Source organism: Cupressus sempervirens, chromosome 1 (assembly GCF_028749045.1).
Source record: "Cupressus sempervirens isolate cs-2001-9-10 chromosome 1, ASM2874904v1, whole genome shotgun sequence".
Taxonomy (NCBI): Eukaryota; Viridiplantae; Streptophyta; class Pinopsida; order Cupressales; family Cupressaceae; genus Cupressus; species Cupressus sempervirens.
This window is the reverse complement of record NC_143118.1, coordinates 608,606,194-608,612,610: the sequence shown is the minus strand read 5'-3', so window position 1 is coordinate 608,612,610 and position 6,417 is coordinate 608,606,194. Positions and strand designations below refer to the sequence as shown.

Below are 6,417 nucleotides of genomic sequence, written 5' to 3'. Positions count from 1 at the left end.
ATTACTATGGTTATCTGAGTAGCAAAGTACCATCAAAGAAACTATAACTGATTTAATGAGCCATCCGCAGTTTCACAGTCTAAAATAGTTCATACTTAGACATGCATGGCTTAATCTTTGAGACAAGCATATGACTACTGGCAGGATTGACCAGGTAGCTTCTAACAACGAGGGGACCCCCAAGACCTACTACAGCCAAGGGATGCCCGCCGCGATGGGAAACCAAAATTTGCATTCACTCCGTCATGTATCCAAACATAATCCGCCGACCAAGCAACAAGAATGATGTTCACAGCACATGCAGGACTCGCAACGCTCAAAGATTTCACACAAGAGGAAAGTGTCCCATCGTCGACCAGAGAGGGCCGAACAGGGAGCCTCAGTTCACAAGCACCTGGGAAGAACATCCCGTACGGAACCCTTTACCCTCGAACTCGCTGTCGCCACTACTCGGAAAGAAGCCTCGAGTCTGTACGAGATGCACCGCGCACGTAGCCACCTCAATTGTAAGGCCACTCAGAGACATCCATTTCCCAGGCATATGCCTCCTACACGCCTGTTGAGGTGCACCCGCATAGACAAAATCCTTCTCGATCGCAACAAACATTTTCCCATGACGAAGAGCTGGTTGCCGAAGTGCCAACGGAGACCACCGTGCTGAAGGGTGAAGGGCCGTGCGAGTCGAAAACATGGTTGGTTATGCGATTGGCGGGGGCATCACTATGCACGCGACCACCTCAATTATAAGGCCGCTCGAGGGCATCGTGTATAACAACACCCCCTCCGCACATTTATAGGTGATGAGAGCCCGCCCGCATACACGGACATGTCAAATATCTCTGGCAAATATCTCCTTTCCTAGCACAGCCTCGCTAACCGTTCCCCATGACACGTGATCTGCCAGCGCAGGTACAGAGAAGTTCCTACGGCTAAACACTCACACTAGCATTGTCGGACAAGCTTCAATCTCATGCACATGCACATACCGAAGAACTGGCACCACGAGGGAACCACCCGCGAGCACCCACATCTCGGCAAAAAAGCATTCGTGCGATTTCTTCCCCTAGACAGACACATTGGGCCTGCACTTGTCGGAGCATTGCAAAGACGAGCGCTCTGGTTCGCAGGAGCCTGAGAAGAACATCTCGTACGAAACCCGTTCCCCCAAAATGCTCGAATCACAAATGCTCACAGCAGGGTCGTAATGCAAAGATGTACACCGTGCACGCGACCGAGTAAGGACACTCAGAGACATCCATTTCCCAGGCATATGCCCCCTACACGCTTTTTGGTGCACCCCGTGCAAACGGCCATACTTCGACAAGCCCTCCCAGAATTTTGCATCTGAAGATAGAGATGAAACGCCCTGGGCTTTTTGTCCACACAATGCAAACACCGAACGCTCTCTTTAGGGGGGAGCTGAAGAAGAGTATCTCCCGCAGAACCCACGAGCTGCAGCCGTTCGGATCGTCGCACAGGGCAGGACAGGGCATGGAGAGTTTCCGCATCCAAACAAAAATTATCGGTAATACTCTACGCTTCTACTGGCCCGGACCACAAAGGCTATCACGACAGTGCCATGCACTTCTGTAGGATGAGACAGTGAAGAGGCGAGCACGCACCGAGAATGCACTAGCGAATAAATTATGCGGCAACCAAACCTTTCACCGGCCCCCCTCTCAATCCCAAGGCTCTACCGATCGGCAAAAACTTAGGGTGGAGAGTGGAACCTTGATGAAATTAGGGATGTCGAGCAATGCGCCCGTGCAACCGAACCATCTCTTTCCTTCTTGCCGTCCGGGCAGGATAAAAATGTAATGATAGAACGTGCCAATGAGACAGAGCCCTTGGCTAAAAGATACAACTCCATACACACTCAGCAACAAGCGCATCTTAGAATCGAACACCAAATGTGCAGTGTGTTGCAAGCCATGCAGACACCTACATATAGGGTATATCCATCAAAACAAAGCGACAAGTACTTCCCACCAGCTCCGCCATTGCGATTACCGAATGGGATAATACTCACCGCCATAGATTAATGACCATCATTACCGTCTTGGAATAGATACAAGCACATCGAGCTTCATTCGATCAACTGGATGAATTTCACCTTGAAGGGGCCCAATCCAAAACATGCAAACTCTGCTACTGTACAAACATAGGTTGCAATTAAAGAGAAATTGCAAGGCCGTCACAATGGCCCGAGGCCAATGCTCTGACTAAGTCAATTTTCTCTTGCAATCACCATGCTGCCGTTCACATTGGAACGAAAACCGCTGTCGAACCATTTCCAAATGTTGTGCCAATCGAGTTGGCACAGAGCCGCTAGACGAGGGCTCCCGTTTTAGATCGAGTTTTAAAATCACCAAGAAGACGCGGTGAGGACTGGCAACCGCTGCCAAACCTTTTTTCCAAAATTGCGCCAGCTGAGTGACTAGAAAACATGCTTTTTACGCGATGGGCACGCAAAAAATTTTGCTAGAGCGCCAAGCGCCCACCTCATGGCTAGAGATAAGGGCTCGCCATTAGATCAACTTCGAAATCGCTGAACAGACGCGCTGTAGAATGGCAACCGCTGCCAAGTCTCTTCCATAGTTGCGTCGGTCGAGTGATCGAAGAAGGTGATCTAAGAGAGGGTCCAAGCGTAGGCATTCGTTGGGGGATTCGCGCCGATGGCATAAATTTATACAATACCCAAGCAACACCGGACGGAGGTGCTAGATGAGGGCTCCCGTTTTAGATCGAGTTTTAAAATCACCAAGTAGACGCTGTGAGGGCTGGCAAACGCTGCCAAACCTTTTTCCGAAATTGCGCCAGCTAAGTGACAAGAAAACATGATCTAAAGGAGAGTCCAAGAATAGCACCCTGGAGGGTGGGCTTCATGCCCCTCTAATTGATTCAACGTCGGCGTCCACCGTTTCAAAATTTGACATATCCATCGGCCCTGACAGCGGCGTTGAATCAATGAGGGGGGCACGGGAGAGGCTCGCGACAACCACCTCTCCCATTGTAGCTGCGATAGGCACGCAAAAAAATTTTGCTAGAGTGCCAAGCACCCACCTCATGGCTAGAGACAAGGGCTCGCCATTAGATCAACTTTGAAATCGCAGAACAGACGCGGTGTAGAATGGCAACCGCTGCCAAGTGTCTTCCGTAATTACGTCGGTCGAGTGATCGAAAAAGGTGATCTAAGAGAGGGTCCAAGCATAGGGCATTCGTTGGGGTAATCGCACCGATGGCAAAAATTTATGCAATACCCGAGCAACACCGGACGGAGGTGCTAGATGAGGGCTCCCGTTTTAGATCAAGTTTTAAAATAACAAAGAAGATGCGGTGAGGGCTGGCAACCGCTGCCAAACCTTTTTCTGAAATTGCGCCAGCTGAGTGACAAGAAAACATGATCTAAAGGAGATTCCAGGAATAGCACCCTCGAAGGTGGGCTTCATGCCCTTCTAATTGATTCAACGTCGGCGTCCACCGTTTCAAAATCTGACATATCCATCCGCCCTGATAGTGGCGTTGAATCAATGAGCTGGGAACCGGAGAGGCTCGCGGTAACCACCTCTCCCATAGTAGCCGCGATAGGCTCGCAAAAAATTTTGCTAGAGCGCCAAGTACCCACCTCATGGCTATAGACAAGGGCTCACCATTAGATCAACTTCGAAATCGCAGAACGGACGTGCTGTAGAATGGCAACCGCTGCCAAGTCTCTTCCGTAATTGCGTCGGTCGAGTGATCGAAGAAGGTGATCTAAGAGAGGGTCCAAGCGTGTAGGCATTCATTGGGGGATTCGCGCCGATGGCAAAAATTTTTGCAATACCCGAGCAACACCGGACGGAGGTGCAAAAGACGAGGGCTCCCGTTTTAGATCGAGTTTTAAAATCACCAAGTAGACGCGGTGAGGGGCTGGCAACCGTTGCCAAACCTTTTTCCAAAATTGTGCTAGCTGAGTGACAAGAATACATGATCTAAAGGAGAGTCCAGGAATAGCACCCTCGAGGGTGGGCTTCATGCCCCTCTAATTGATTCAACGTCGGCGTCCACCGTTTCAAAATTTGACATTTCCATCCGCCCTGACAGCGGCATTGAATCAATGAGGGGGGCACGGGAGAGGCTCGCGGCAACCACCTCTCCCCTTGTAGCCGTGATAGGCACACAAAAAATTTTGCTAGAGCGCCAAGCACCCACCTCATGCCTAGAGACAAGGGCTCGCCATTAAATCAAAACTTCGAAATTGCTGAACAGACGCGTTGTAGAATGGCAACCGCTGCCAGGTCTCTTCCGTAGTTGCGTCGGTCGAGTGATTGAAGAAGGTGATCTAAGAGAGGGTCCAAGCATAGGCATTCGTTGGGGGATTCGCGCCGATGGCATAAATTTATGCAATACCCGAGCAACACCGGACGGAGGTGCTAGACGAGGGCTCCCATTTTAGATCGAGTTTTAAAATCACCAAGTAGACGCGGTGAGGACTGGCAACCGCTGCCAAACCTTTTTCCGAAATTGCGCCAGCTGAGTGACAAGAAAACATGATCTAAAGGAGAGTCGAGAAATAGCACCCTCGAGGGTGGGCTTCATGCCCCTCTAATTGATTCAACGTCGGCGTCCACCGTTTCAAAATCTGACATATCCATCCGCCCTGACAGCGGCGTTGAATCAATGAGGGGGGCACGGGAGAGGCTCGCGGCAACCACCTCTCCCCTTGTAGCCACGATAGGCACGTAAAAAATTTTGCTAGAGTGCCAAGCACCCACCTCATGCCTAGAGACAAGGGCTCGCCATTAGATCAACTTCGAAATCGCTGAACAGACGTGCTGTAGAATGGCAACTGCAGTCAAGTCTCTTCCGTAGTTGCGTCGGTCGAGTGATCGAAGAAGGTGATCTAAGAGAGGGTCCAAGCATAGGCATTCGTTGGGGGATTCGCGCCGATGGCATAAATTTATGCAATACCCGAGCAACATCGGACGGAGGTGCTAGACGAGGGCTCCCATTTTAGATCGAGTTTTAAAATCACCGAGTAGACGCGGTGAGGGCTGGCAACCGCTGCCAAACCTTTTTCCGAAATTGCGCCAGCTGAGTGACAAGAAAACATGATCTAAAGGAGAGTCCAGGAATAGCACCCTCGAGGGTGGGCTTCATGCCCCTCTAATTGATTCAACGTCGGCATCCACCGTTTCAAAATCTGACATATCCATCTGCCTTGAATCAATGAGGGGGGCACAGGAGAGGCTCGTGGCAACCACCTCTCCCATTGTAGCCGCGATAGGCATGCAAAAAATTTTGCTAGAGCGCCAACCACCCACCTCATGGCTAGAGACAAGGGCTCGCCATTAGATCAACTTCGAAATCGCTGAACAGACGCGCTGTAGAATGGCAACCGCTGCCAAGTCTCTTCCGTAGTTGCGTCGGTCGAGTGATCGAAGAAGGTGATCTAAGAGAGGGTCCAAGCATAGGCATTCGTTGGGGGATTCGCGCCGATGGCATAATTTTATGCAATACCCAAGCAACATCGGACGGAGGTGCTAGACGAGGGCTCTCATTTTAGATCGAGTTTTAAAATCACCAAGTGGACGCGGTGAGGGGCTGGCAACCGGTGCCAAACCATTTTCCGAAATTGCACCAGCTGAGTGACAAGAAAACATGATCTAAAGGAGAGTCGAGGAATAGCACATCCGGGGTGGGCTTCATGCCCCTCTAATTGATTCAACGTTGGTGTCCACCGTTTCAAAATCTGACATATCCATCCACCTTGACACCGGTGTTGAATCAATGAGGGGGGCATGGGAGAGGCTCGCGGCAACCACCTCTCCTATATAAGCTATTAGTGCAAGGCTCGCTCTGCATTAGAAATTAGCGAACACACCAACATCCACCTTAAAAATCCAAATCCTTTAAAATTCCTACCAAACAGCCATTCACGACCCAATTTTTTATGGGGTCGACAGATGAGCAAAAGATTGTCATCGGTTAGGAGATGTGAGTTCATGGAGCCGAGGGACTGAAATGGTAATCGAGCTCATCCAATCAACTGGATGAATTTCACCTTGAAGGGGCCCAATCCAAATGTTTCGGAGGTCATCTCCTAGAACTCTCGAGGACAAGGCCCATCTTACATGCAAACTCTGCTACTGCGCAAACATATGTTGCAATTAAAGAGAAATTGCGAGGCCGTCACAATGGCCCGAGGCCAATGGCTCCAACTAAGTCAATTTTCTCTTGCAATCAAAATGCCACCGTTCACAGAGAGATATCCCCATTCACCTGTGACGCGACGCACAATTGAAGGTCTAGATGTGAGCTCGCCCTTGAAAGAAAGACCACTTTCCAAGACATCCCCCGATGACACATTGGAACGTCAACCGCTGTCGAACCATTCCCAATGTTGTGCCAATCGAGTTGGCACAGAGGCGACCTTAG

General features: G+C 50.2%; 1 non-coding gene across 1 annotated transcript in view; it reads right to left on the bottom strand.

Moving 5' to 3' along the window:
• LOC149579108 (18S ribosomal RNA) overlaps nt 1-157 on the bottom strand; it is a 1,811-nt gene extending 1,654 nt beyond the window's left edge. Inside the window, exon 1 of the ribosomal RNA XR_016357575.1 lies at nt 1-157. This exon is cut by the window's left edge and continues 1,654 nt beyond it. This is a non-coding gene — a ribosomal RNA (18S ribosomal RNA).
• Nucleotides 158-6,417: the final 6,260 nt, after the last annotated feature.